The 14761-nt window shown below is 32.1% G+C and overlaps 1 long non-coding RNA gene across 1 annotated transcript in view; it reads right to left on the bottom strand.

Annotated features, from left to right (window-relative positions):
* Positions 1-5850: 5850 nt before the first annotated feature.
* LOC134740215 (uncharacterized) overlaps positions 5851-14761 on the bottom strand; it is a 52580-nt gene continuing 43669 nt past the window's right edge. The window contains exons 2-3 of the long non-coding RNA XR_010127512.1: positions 7610-7760; positions 5851-5898 (exon numbers count right to left, since the gene is read on the bottom strand). This is a non-coding gene — a long non-coding RNA (uncharacterized LOC134740215). The remainder of the gene's footprint in view (positions 5899-7609; positions 7761-14761) is intronic.

A 14761-nucleotide genomic window follows, 5' to 3' on the forward strand; every position in this document is an offset into this window, starting at 1 on the left:
ATTGACTTCCTCATATGTATCTTTTCTGCTTCTTCCAAGATATTTCTTACTAATTGCGAAATAAAGTCTTCTCTTCTAGTATTTGGTCTGACCTCAGTTCTTGACACAGAGCTTCTAAAGTCTTTGTAATTTCCTGACTCATATGAGCATCTTTTCTTCTAACGAGGTGGCTCTTGGTGAGCTCCTGGCTGGGGGCTGTTCACCAGAAAGACCAGGCAATAATTAGAATCTTGGAGCTTTCTACCTCACATCCCACTCTGCAAAGAGGGGAGAATAGCTGAAAATTGAGTTAATAATCAATCATGCCTTACATGATGAAGACTCCATAAAAATTCCTGAACTATGGGGTTCAGAGAGCCTCTGGATAGGGGCAGCATATCCATGTACTGGGTGGGTAACACATTGCAACTCCACAGATAGTGTCAGAATTGAATTGAATTATAGAAGACCCAGCTGGTGTCCACTGAATAATTTCTTGGTTTGTAAGCCAAAACCCCCACATATCTGCAAGTTTGTCAGAGTGTTCTATTGAGTAGTGTGCAAAGAGAGAAAAAAACAGAAATACGTAGAGATAAAAAAGTTTGCTTTTTATTTAGAGTAATATATGATTGTATATTCTTCTGTAGAGTTTATAAAGTAATAAGCTTGAATTTTTCTTTATAGTATATACTATGATAATAATCATTTACATGTTTACGTATTAATCAGAACTCTTTAGTTTGTAAATGCCAGAAACACCTAAGTCAAGGCAGTTAAATTAGAAAGGGTACTTTACTGATTTGTATCAGTATCAAGTCCATGAACAACACTAATATGGATGGTTATATGCAGAATGCTCAAGTAAACACACTCACCACACACACACACGCATACACAACACCATTTTCCCAACTCTTCATTCCTCCATCTCTTACTTCCCTAAATATTTAAGCAAATTCTCTCCTCCTTAAGATTGACGTTCTTCAAAAAATTAGGGTCTTCCTCACTCTTTTTAACAGAATCTCAACTGCAGAAATGAAGAAACTAACTCTAAGTTTCTGAAATCTGTTAATTAAACTTCAAATGACTTGTATTCCTATATGACTTGGTTTAAGATCAAAGCTGCCCAGATACATAATCTGGCTTGGTCTAACACATGGCCTTACAAAAGCCAATTTCACAAAAAGGGGGAGGGGTTAGATAAGTCAGGGAAACAAGGGTGGAGGGAAAGAGATTGTGTTGGTGAGGAAAAAAACCCAGAGGTTCACTGCAAAGTAATTTAAGCACCAAAAGGATGTGATCGCTTCTGTATCTGTTTTAGTGTCAATCTTCATTTATAGACATATCCCTAGAACCTAACTTAGTGCTGGACAAATTATAGAAGCTCACTAAATACATATAAATGGCTATTTTTGCATCCTACATATGTCTCAGCCATACCCTACTTAAATGCAAATTCCTTTCCTCTTTTTTTTTTTTTTTTTTTTTTTTTTTTTTGAGACAGAGTCTCACTCTGTCGCCCAGGCTGGAGTGCAGTGGTGCGATCACCACTTATTGCAAGCTCTGCCTCCCGAGTTCAAGCGATTCTCCTGCCTCAGCCTCCTGGGTAGCTGGGACTACAGGCTTGCACCACCACGCCCGGCTAATTTTTGAACTTTTAGTAGAGATGGGGTTTCACCATGTTGGTCAAGCTGGTCTCGAACTCCTGACATCGTAATCTGCCTGCCTCGGCCTCCCAAAGTGCTGGGACTACAGGCATGAGCCACTGCGCCTGGCCTCCTCTTACTTTTTTTGTAACTTTCACTAGCTTTGACTACAGTGAAATACTCTATTTGTATTTCATAACCAATTTCATATCCAAAAGCATATGGGAATATTTATGTCATCATAACAAAATATCAGTGTAAATTTGCATTCTATTTACTACAGTTTTATTTGCCAAGTTATGAACAATTACAAAAATACAAAATGAAATATAAGTATCTCATGTATGAAGAAAATAGTTTTAATTTATTATTTTTCTCATGTGTACAGACACTAAAACATTCTACAACTTTTCTATATTTTATTAAAATTTATATATGAGGCCAGGTGCTCATGCCTGTAATCCCAGCACTTTGGGAGGCCGAGGTGGGCAGATCACCTGAGGTCAGGAGTTCAAGACCAGCCTGGCCAACATGGTGAAACCCCAACCCTACTAAAAATACAAAAATTACCCGGGCGTGCTGGTGGGCACTTGTATAATTCCAGCTACTCAGGAGGCTAAGGCGAGAGAATCGCTTGAACCGGGGGTTGCAGTGAGGTTGCAGTGAGCCAAGATTGTTCCACTGTACTCCAGCCTGGGTGACAAAGCGAGACTCCATCTCAAAAAAAAAAAAAAACTATATATGCATATATAATCTCAATTTGAAAGATGATAGGGCACAAAGCATGTGAACACTTTGGCTTTGTACCAAATGCCACCATATGAGTTTAATCAAAGGAGATAAATTGTTTAACTATATTTCAATGAACAGTACAAAATACCACTACTTTTTAAATTTAATATTCCCTATTATAGGTGTAAAATTTTTGAAAATTTATTCAACAGCTCTAATATGTGATCCTTACTTCTTTTATACATAATATTGGTATGATCTTATTTAATAGGATTATAACAAGAATAGATAAAATATTCCACAAAAAAATGTGATTCACACATACTAAGCACTCAGAAAGTGGTAGCTATTATTATTTTAGGTATCTTCAAATACTGAATATTCTTCCAAATTCTTTGTTTCTAACAGCGAGGATTTAAAATGATATTAGCTGAGTCTTTTATTAAAGGGTACTGAATTGACAGAAGCATTTCAGGAATATCACTGGGAAAAATAATAATTGTAATTATTTGCCTGATAGTTTTCATCACTAAGAGAAAACTAAAATCACCTTCCTGCATAAATTCACCTATTTGACAATTTAATTATTTGAAAAAGCTGATAATATTTCTCCATGGAATAATATTAACAGATACATTTTAATTAATATTTTAGTATTTGTAGTTAATAATTATTCATACAAAACAGTCACTTGCTTATATTATTTGATTTTGTATTAATTACCATATAAATGATAACTCATATTTAATAACAATGAAAGAGATTTTCTAATATTAAGAATGTACGTTCCCTGGAAAAACTTATATTCTAATACATGTACAGAATTCTATAACAGAATGATAAACAGGTTGATAGATACAATGTTTTCAAACAATTAAATAGATTATATAATGATCAATTCTATCAGAGAAATCAAAAGAATATGTGAAAACAAAATGAAAATAAAACAGCATGCGATTTATGAATAGTGAAAAAGAGAACATTAATATATGATGAATTTTTGATGACAGGTATTAAATCACTATAGCTTTTAGATTCCAGTCATTTATATAAAAATACATATTTTTATCCTTAAAGAATATTTTTTATCATTTTTGAAATTATATACTTGGCAAATATCTAAAATATACATTTTTTTAAATGTAATTTTAAATGACAATTTAAAATCAGCCAAGGAATTACACAATACATTTAGGGGGCTTAGAGCAAAAGAAAAATTTAAGAACATATTTTACAACAGCCAATGCAATAAAATAGTGATGTAGGAGGCCTAAAAATTGTTAATGTACTGACGAAGTAAGAGACAATTTGTGAACTGACAGAGATGAACTTCATTAAAGAATTAGTCTATATTTTAACAGGTGAAGAACAGAATGTACGCAAGCTGAGGACGTAGAGACTCCAAGTTTAGATTACTCATTTTACATATGAAACATTAGAAAATGTTGAAAGTGATATTATTTCTTGAAAGAAAAATGACCTAATTGGAATAAACTTAATTAATTCATTTAAAATCTCAACACCAAGAAAGATGTTTTCATAGTTTTACTTACATCTTTTAAGAATGTAGTTGAGGAAGTTCTGCACACTAACTAGACCTCCATGAAGTTGATGGCTTGATGTTTTTCTTCAAAAATTTAATGATACAAACAGACTTAGCACAATATAAATGAATTAGGTTTATATTCTACTTGGAAAGCATTCTACACAGTAAAAAGGCAGAAAACAAAATTCTTCACTAATAGGAAGCTATTTTGTGACTGTGACAGTTGAAAAGCAACACCAAACTGGCTACATTTCTCTCATTCTTGGAACCTAAAAAAGAATAGGTATGGATCTACTGAACCATACTGAAAAATAATGTTTTAAAAAAGCTATTGCACATTTTCAACAAATAACTTAAATGTACTAAGTATACTGAATGTTGAATTTTAAAACTTAGATGTAGACACTTCTTGTAGACCATCATCATATGAGCCTCTGTCTAACGAAACAGTTAATTCCACTATTTATAGGAATAACTTATTTATTCAATATCTACATATGTATTCTGTGCTAGGTAGTGGCATGCTCTGTCCACTGGGGATACAGAAATCAAAATATTTCAGAACTCAAGGAGATTTTATGCCACATAAATGTTGTGGTGTGTCGGCTTTTCTCTTTCTCCTCCACTACTCTTCTCGGAGTCTTGTTCGCATCCTTCCCATTTCCAAGACCTGCCACACAATCAAGTTAACTTTTAAAGGGAGGGGTGTTGTAGTATCATTGAAGACGGTAGACATTCTGAGAAGTGGTTGTATTGCCAATATCAATAGTCTGATTTTCTTAAGAGATTCTTACTAACCCTAGATATCTAAAGATGTTACTGAACCCCAGTAGCCAAATTCCAGCTCTGTGGAACTCATCCTGGGTTAAACTACTAGAAGGGAATGAATTTTGACTGAACAATTACAGTAGTTAACAAGAAATTTAAGTATTTTATTAATTATTTATTACAAAGAAAGAAGATGTTCTAATTTTTAAAATTATGTATTATACAAAGGCATAACAGATTTTCCAGCAGCAACATTGCATGAAAGTTAGCAATAAAATACACATTTTTTCTTCCCAAAGTTGATTATTTCAGCACCTCACCAACATAATCAAAGACTCAGTTTCTATGTAACATTGTGCTCACCATCCTTGGCATGCTGGCATTGCCTTTTAGGCTTATTACCCTCATGACACCAAAATGGTTGCTGAAGTTTCTGGCTCTACCTGCATTTGGAAAACTTAAAGGCAAAAAGGCCTGAAATCACATTTTTAACAAATTGTATACAAAGCACTGAGAACATAGAATCTTGTGTCTAGGTAAATTGTCATTCAGTTATGAAATCTTGACAAAAATATTCAGATAAACAAGCTATCAAAAAGCCTGCCACACAAATCCTCCTCTCCCCACATTGGAAACTGTTATTGAAGAGGAGAGACAAATCTATGAGAATCCAAAGAGAGGCAGTGAGTAGTACCGATCAAGTATTACATTATAAGTAGCTGGAAATGGTTATAAGTCATAAAATGCTGAAAAGCCTAGGAATTAAGAGAAAGTCTTCAGATAAAAGTACATTCAGATATTCTGTAATATGTGAATTATTTGTGAGTGGACAATATTATGTAAAATGTGTTTGTGTACAAGTGTGTACTGTGTATGCATGAAAAGCTAAACAACAAATAGTTTAACATGGATGGCACCACTCCTTTTCCTTGCCATTGCATGATCCAAGGATTGCATATTGTAGATCTCACAGTGCTTATCTTGCTCAGACCGATTACCTCTCACAATTGAGGGGAAAAAAATTAAATTGTTACTCACTTACCTATCTTTATAAACTTTCTTGAGCTTAGCGAAATCCCTGGACAAAAATAAGTGCCTAGTATTAGTTTAACTAGATTATGACAGTGACTCAAAATAAATAATGAGACCCCTGCCCCTTTTCTTTCCTTTCTGTACTTACCTTCTTACTGATTGAATTGTTTCCCTTCTTGGGATACTATGTGGTTCCTACATGTACAAACAATAAAAATATAATACATAATAAATAACATATATCTCAAAAGAATCTGAGGAGAGTAGATAAATAGTTCACATAAGGGATTCTTGGGTATTGAAACTGGTAAGTATCTTGACTGTCATGTTAGAACCTACGCAGATGATAACACTGCACATAGAATTTGCATGTACCCACAAATGCATACAACTGAATAAAAGTAAAACTGGATTAATCTGAGTGGATACATTGCATAAATGTTAATATTCCAGTTGTGATATTATACTGTAGTTTTACAAAATTCTAATGTCAGGAAAAATGGGTAAATTTTACCAAGGATCTGTCTATATTATTTATTTATTTATATTTTATTGACGTATAATATTAACAGATGTATGCAGTTTCAGGGTATATGTGATAAATTTAAAACAGTCCAATAATTTGTAAAGATCACATCAGTGTACTTCAGATATCCATCATCTTAAATATTTGTTTTTTTCTTTATGCTAAAACCATTTGAATTCTTCTCTTTTAGCTATTTTAAAATATACAACAGATTATTGCAAACTATAGTTACCCTACTGATCTGTGTAACACTAGGTCTTACTTCATTTATTTAAGAGGATATGTGTGCCCATTAATCACCTTGTCTTTAACCCTCCCCTTCCCGCACCTCTTTTGCAATTGCGTGTGAATCTACAATTATCTAGATTTTTAAAAAAGAATCTGGTAAGTCACATCTTAGTATGGATATGTCAAAAATTACATTATATTTGCAATTTGCATTTTCTTCTCTATATTGTTTACGAACTGTGTTTTCCTTGTAATAGATTAACAATTATAATCAAGCAGATGTTTAGCGTTTTAGGTAAATAAGGAGTTTGGCATCATGGGATGTAGGAAGCCTCTGACTCCACCTATAAACAATATCATCCTTGTTTGTGTATTAATTTATCCAGTACTTATAATTTATTCATATGAATAGATACAAATTAATTGTGCATAACCTAAAGATTGGTGCATAAATTAGGCAATACATGTGCTATTCTAATTGTAGAGATATGTATACATTTTCATTTAATACCTATCTTTCAATAGAATGTAAGGTTCATGAAACTCCAAGTGGTTTAATGTTTTTTCCCCATTCCTAGTAGCCTGCCTGGCATTCAATTAGTATTCAACAAATATTGGAGAATGAATGAATAGGTACACAATTCTGTGAAATATATAGAGAAAGATATTTCTGACTGGAGATAGTCAAATAATTTTGAAAAATGAGATGTTTGTAAGAGGACTTGGAACTGGATTAAAAATTATGAGCTAGGAAAGGAGGAAAAGAACATTCTAAGGGATTGCTTAACATCTGCAAAGGCGGGGAAGCAGAAAAAATTAAGGGCAAGACATATTTGGGGAATGGTAAGCAGGATATAAAGGCTTAGAAAAAGAGATTTGAATTAATTTCTGAAACGTTTTATATATCATGCTAGATAATTTTTATTTATTCAATAACCTTGACGTTTTCAGGCAGAGAAGGGAAGCAGTGAATTTTTTATTCTAAAAAATCTAATCTGGTCTTGCTTTATAACTTTGTTTGTGGGGATGAGGTAGAAACTGGCACAGGCGTCTGGAAGGAAGGAGGAATGAGAATATGCCTTAGTTTTCTTGGACTACCATAACAAAAGACAACATATTAGGTGGTTTAAACAACAAAAAATTATTTCTCACAATTTTGAAGCCCGGAAGTCCATGATCAAGGTGTCTGCTGATGCAGTTTCTCCTGAGGACTCTTTTTTGCCTTGAAGATGGCTGTCTTCTTTCCTGTGTTCACATATGGTTTCCCCTCAGTTTGTGTGTTGTCTTGTGTCTTAATCTCCCACTAAAAGGACACCAGTCATATTGGATTAGTGCTCTTGCTTAGAACCACAATTTAACTTAATTATCTCCTGAAAGACCCTATTTCCAAATACAGTCACATTCTGAGGTACTATGGAGTAAGGACTTCCCTATATAAATGTTGTGGTGACACAATTCAGCCCATAATGGAACACAATTATTAATTCTGATGACAAGAGAATTTTCATAATGTATATCTAGACATAAATGCTATGTCTATAGACAGTCATCAAGAAATATTAAAGTTTTTTTTTTAGACTAAAGCTTTATTTTCTGTACATGGAATCAAGTTTTCTGTAGCCCAGCCAGTTCATCAGATAAGAGTATTTGGCTAAACATCTCCAAAACCTTCTCTTTATAGTTCTATTTTCCTCAATCTCCCTTCCAAGATTGATTTTCATAGAAACAGGTGACAGAGTTTCATTAAGTGATAAACAGGCATTCACACACTAAGCTGTTACCTTTCTTCACCAACAGAAATGTGCTATCATTGTACTTCCTGGCTGTCACATGTGGCATCTCTGTGGCATACCTACTGGCCTTTTTCCCGAGACATTTTCAATGGTTGACTATAATCTCATTATCCTTTTAATTCCATACGTTACATCACAACAAAATACATTTCTAATCATTCACCAGCATCAAAACTACAATCACTTCTTGTGAAATTTCTTCTATTGAATGCACGTAGAATTATTTACTATCGGATGGAAAGTTAAAGACATTTCTACTACAGAATGAAATTCTAGCTAATTAAGTTGGTAATGGAACTTAGATCTATCAAGCATGTTCATATTTTACAGTAACTTGAATTAACTAGCTCTAGTGATGCTAATGTGATTTTGACATTATTTTCAGTGACAAAATCTTAGCCTATTTTAATCAATTAAATCTGCAATTACATTAGAAAGTGTATAAACCATTTATTGAAATTATTATAAAGAAGCAAACAACTGAAAGTAATAAAAAAAGATTCATTTCTGTAACTGAATGCATCGTGGCATCTAACTACATAGTGCTCTCATATTCTTTTGCATATTTCCATAAAAAGACATCCATACAGTATCATAATTTTGCTTATAATATAGTATAAGATAGTGTTATATAGTATACTACATGCATAATATAGTATTTTATTATTATATAGAATATATAGTGTAATATATGCTATATATAGTATATTATTAATAATATAATATATTATTTTATGATAAAATATAATCTAATATAGTATAATATAGTATACTATACTATGTTATATATATATATATATATTAGAATAGAATATAATCTAGTATACCCTGATATACTGTGGTATAATGTAATATAGTGTAATATAATATACCACAGTATACTATATTTGATTATATTCTATTCTAATCTATTCTATTACAGTATGGTATAATATATTATAGTACACCATACTATAGTGTACGTAATACAAAACATAATATGATATGGTTTATTTTTCTACTTCTTCCTTTATTCTGCAGGCTATGTGAAGATATTTTTGCATCTTATTCTAAATAGGTAATAATTAAAATGACTTTAAATGAATGCCTAGAAAAAAATAAATGAAGTGTCAAGTATAAACATTAACAAACTCACAAGCACTGACACTTTCATTGCCTTATTCATTGCTTTGAACCTCATAAACGACTAACTTTTATTTGTACTGTAAATTAATGACTAACAGTTAGAAAAAAACCTAAAGTAGGATTAAAAATATCCTGAGCCAACATGTATCTGATCTGACCCTAATTCTTTGATGAGCCAAAGATTTTCTCCCAGATGCAAAAGGAAGTCTTTGAAATGCTAAAAATTGGAAGAGAAGGATAAATAAAAAGGCAATTTCTGGATTCTTTGCAAAAACACTTTTTAGAGATTTGTCTACTTGGTGAAATATTATGAAAATGGATTGACGAAACTAAAGTTGATCTGTTAATATAACTATTTTTTAGTTAGTGATAGTAAAATTTCATCTTTATCAAATGTTTGTGATGATTAGGACATTACTTAATCATTTGATTTTGATTTCACTTTTAATTTATAGATTAATGTGTAGGTTACAAAACTAAACATTTTTGCATATCCTATGATGACATGTGAGTGAAATAATATAATATGTAGTGTTTTGAGTCTGTCTTCTTTTACTTAGCATGATGTACTTGGAATTCAGTCATTGTTTCATTTGTCTGTAGTTCATTCCTTTTTACTACTAAGATTATAATACTACATTTATCCATTCTCCAGTTGAGGGACATTTCAGCTCTTTCCAGTTTTTTGCGATTATGAATAAAGCCGCTATAAACATTTGCTTACAGGTTTTGTATGAACAACAGCTTTTGCTTTATTTAAGCAAATACCTGGAGAAGGAACTGCAGGATCAAATGGTTAAGTTTATACAGTATTTAACTTTATTGGAGAGTTGTAAACCATGTTTGTTTTTGTTTGTTTGTTTTGCATACTGAATTTAGTTATCACTTGCTGTGTACCTACCCCCAAAAGTAGGTAGCTTAGAAGAGCAAACATACATTATTTCACAATTTCTGTGGGTTAGGAATTTGGAACTTGATAGCAGGGTAGCTCTAGCTCAGGGTTTCTCATGAGGTTGTAATCAAGATGTTCCCAGGCTACATTCATGAAACGCCTCACTGAGAGGAGAGGGGTCCATTTCTAAGCACTCACATTGATGTTGCAACGTGGTCTCAATTCTGCCACATGGAAATCTTCATAGGGCTGTTTTAGTGTCCTCAAGACATGTTAAGGGAATCTCCCAGACCAAATGATCCAAGAGACAGATCGATGAGAAAGCAGCAATGCCTAGTATAATGTAGTAACAGACGACACAGATCTTCATTTCCACAGCATTTGACTTGATGAAAGTGAATTACTAAGTGCAGACAACATTCAAGGATAGATGAGTTAGCCTCCCATTTGAAGGAGGGAGGAGTGAATATAAAAGGATTACTAGATATATATTTGATAACCACTACACATAGGGATATCTACTATCTCTAGCATAAATTATCAAAGAGCTACCCCTTTTCTATTTAATTGTCTTTGGCTTTCGAAAAGAAATCGAATTACCATACGTATGTATTTTAGGACATTCTATTATTTAGCATTGTTTTATATGCCTCTTTTTTATTCAATAAAATACTGTCTTGATTACTACAGATTTGAAGTCAACGATCAAGTCGTCTAGCTTTGTTCTTACTTTTCAAAACTGTTTTGTCTCTTCTGGCTTCATTGACTTTTCATGTAAATATTGTCAATTCCTTCAAATGTTCTTTGGAATTTTTATTGGGATTGCTTAAATTTATAGGTCCATATGAACACAACTAAGATCTTAATAATACAGAATCACAATCTATAAATACACTATATTTGTTCATCAATGTAATTCCTATATTTAATCAATGTTTTATAGTTTTATTCTTTTCAGGATACATATATTACATGTATTTTAGGAGATTTATACTTAAGCATTTCATGATTAATAATACTACTGTAAATAGTACTTTTTTCTAGGATCAGTTTCTAATTGTTCATTAGTAGAATGAAAATGTTAACATTTCTTATTAACCTTGAATTCTGAAAACTTGTTTAACTCATTTATTAGTTTTGTTAGCATTTTGTTGGTTCTTCACTAATTTCTATCCAAACAATTTTGATGTTTGCAAATAGATATAATTATACATTTTTCCTTTCCAGTCTGTATGTCTTTTATTTCTTTACTTGCTTTACTGCATTTGTTAGGACCTCCTGTATGATACTATGCAGGAATTGTGATAGTTGATATCCTTGGTTTTTTCCAAACTTAGAGAGAGAAAACCCAGTTTTTCAGCAATATGTAGAAACATTATGTAGAACTGTGTGTGAGCTACAGTTTTTGATTTGTTTGCCTAAGATATCCTTTCTCAGATTGAAAACATGTTCCTCTATTTTTGGTTTTCTGAAAGTTCTGTATCATAATTGGATGTTAGATTTTGTCAAATGCTTTTACTACATCTATTATCTTTTTTTTCCTTTAGTGTGCTGATATGGTGAGTTACATTGGATGATTTTCCAATTTTGAATCAATGTTTAATAACCAGATAAAACAAAATTGGTCAAGATATATTATCAATTTCATATGTCCCTGGATTTGATTTACTAATAATTTGTTAAAGTTGGTTGCATCTATGTTCATGGGAAATAATTATCTATAGTTTTCTTTTAATGTAATATCCATATTGAGTTTCAGAGGTGTATTAATTATGCTGTCATAAAAGTGAGTGATTTTGAAGGTGGTCCCTTCATTCTTTATTGGAGAACTGATTGTGTAGGATTGATACAACTTCTTCACTAAGTATTTAGTATAATTATGCAAAAAGCTCCATGAATATTGAGATATCTTTGGCTATATTTTTTAACAACAAATTCGATTTTTTTAACAGATATAAAGTTACTCTATTTCTTCTTGGAAAATTTTTGGTAGTTTATTTACTTAAAAAATATTTCCAATTAATCTAATTGGTCAAATTTAAGGACATAGAATTTTGTTAAAGTATTTAATAGCCTTTTAATATTCCTTTAATAGCCTTTTCTCTTTTTTTCTTTTTGTATTTTTTGTCAGTCTAACTAGAAGTCTATAAACTTTATTGATATTTTCAAATAACTATCTTCATTACAGATTGATTTTTCACCTCTGGTTTTCTTTTCAATTTTTTATCTATATTTTAATTTTTTTTCAAGTTTTTAATGTATATTTTATTTCCTGATGTTAGCTTTACATGTAATTTGCCCTTCTCTTATCACAGATGATTTTTGGACATCTGTATCTTCTAACAAAGACACTGAATTTTATACATTTTCTTTAAGCATTACTTTAGCTTCATCATACAAATATTGGTAAAAAATTTTTTCATTGGCATATATTTTACAGAATCTCTTTTGACTTCCTCTTTGATCCACTGGTTATTTAGATGTATGTTCTTAATTTCTAAATAGTTGGTTTGTTTTTTTTTCAAATATCTTTCTGTTACTGAATGCTATTTAATTATGTCCCAATAATACAGTTTTATCAGATTTCAGTATTTTGAGCTTGTTCTTCTGTGTCACCGGGAATATGATCCGCCTGGGTGAATAACACATGGGCACTGGAAAACAATATATAATCTCTGATTCTACAGAGCATTTCAGGATGTTGGGTAAATCACATTGGTTGACAGTGCTGTTTACTTCTTTGTACTTACTAATATGTCCTGTACTTTATCTATCAATTCTATGAAAAACTGAGATATAAATTTTGCAAACTTGTCTATTTCTCTTTATAGTTCATCAGTTTTGCTTCATATATTTTAGACCTCTACTTTTAGGTGTATGGACATTTCACATTGTTATGCTTTTTTGAGTAATTGCCCCATCATTATTTATTTATTATTTATTTATTAATCACATTATTATTTATTTATTATTTATTTCCATTCCCTCCTACAGCAACATCATTAGCTCCTCTTTTTCCACAGGGTACGACTTTTATTTTTTTCCATAAGTAATATAGAAGAATACAATCTGCATGGACTTTCGTGTCTTTCCTCAGAAACTGATGTTCTGCTTCCCCAGGCATGCACCATGGGAATGGCTTTCTCCGGTCCCGTCTGTCATTCTGCCTTCAATCTTTCTTATGAGGACAGAGTAACATCTGTATCATGTGTGGAAGCTAGAAATCTAATCAACTTACTTTAATTGGAAATTTCATCCACCGAGTGTTCATTTCACAACCCTTTTATTGTCTGATCTTATACATGGAAATCTTGAAGCTTAAAGAGCTTTTAATTTGCCCAAGATCAGACAGCTAGGAAGTGAGAGCGCTATGTTGCCTCTTTATTTTTTACTTCACTTATTTTTCTCTATACGGGGAAAAAATTATATTCAGAAATCAGATATATCTTAAACTGTTGAAATATTTATTAATATCAGTAGATCAATGGAAAGACATTTATATGCAGTTTTTTTCTTTTGCACACGTTCTATAATAATGTGAAAGGCTAGAAAAATATAAAAATGTTTTCTCAAAAACAGGCATATGGCTAGGGATATGACAGTAAAATGCTCTTTGATTCTACTCCATTTTCTTGAATAGTGTAATGTAACTCTATAATTCTAATAATTATTATTATTATTTTGAGACGGAGTCTTGCTCTGTAGCCCAGGCTGGAGTGATCTTGACTCACTGCAACCTCCGCCTCCCAGATCCTGGTTCAAGTAATTCTTCTGCCTCAGCCTCCCGAGTAGCTGGATTTACAGGTATGCACCACCATGTCCAGCTAATTTTTGTAGTTTTAGTAGAGATGAGCTTTCACTATGTTGGCCAGGCTGGTCTTGAATTCCTGACCTCGTGATCCGCCCGCCTGGACCTTCCAAAGTGCTGGGATTACAGGCGTGAGCCACCGCACCTGGCCAACTCTATTGTTTTCAAGACTCTAATATAGTAACATAATTGCCATATTTGAAAAAAAAAACTTCTAAAACAGACTATAATATCATTACAATATCCAAATGTCCGTAAGGGACATAAAAGCCTATATTTACGAAATTGAAAACAATAAAAAGGCTAAACATAGCAGTAAGATTTAGGAGCAGTGTGAGTTGAGGCTGGATATGGCAGCAGAGACTCAATTATGTAAGGGAAGAACATGGTACATACTTCTAAAACATGATAGTAAGTTTCAACTTTACCACCAGACCAGTGACAGCCATTGAAATACTTTTACAAAGCAAGAGATATGATTAGTTTTCATGGATGACACAATTCCAATTTTTGTGATATATCTTAATTTCAAAGAGTTGAATAAAATATCTGATAAATTCCACTATTGCCTAAAATGTATTTAAAATCAAAGCTTTTAATCGAATTCTCAGACCATCAAAGGCATAAACATTTATTTTAAAGTATTAGCTTTAAATGTTATCTATCAATAGTTTTTATGGAAAATA

Source organism: Pongo pygmaeus, chromosome 8, assembly GCF_028885625.2.
Source record: "Pongo pygmaeus isolate AG05252 chromosome 8, NHGRI_mPonPyg2-v2.0_pri, whole genome shotgun sequence".
NCBI lineage: Eukaryota > Metazoa > Chordata > Mammalia > Primates > Hominidae > Pongo > Pongo pygmaeus.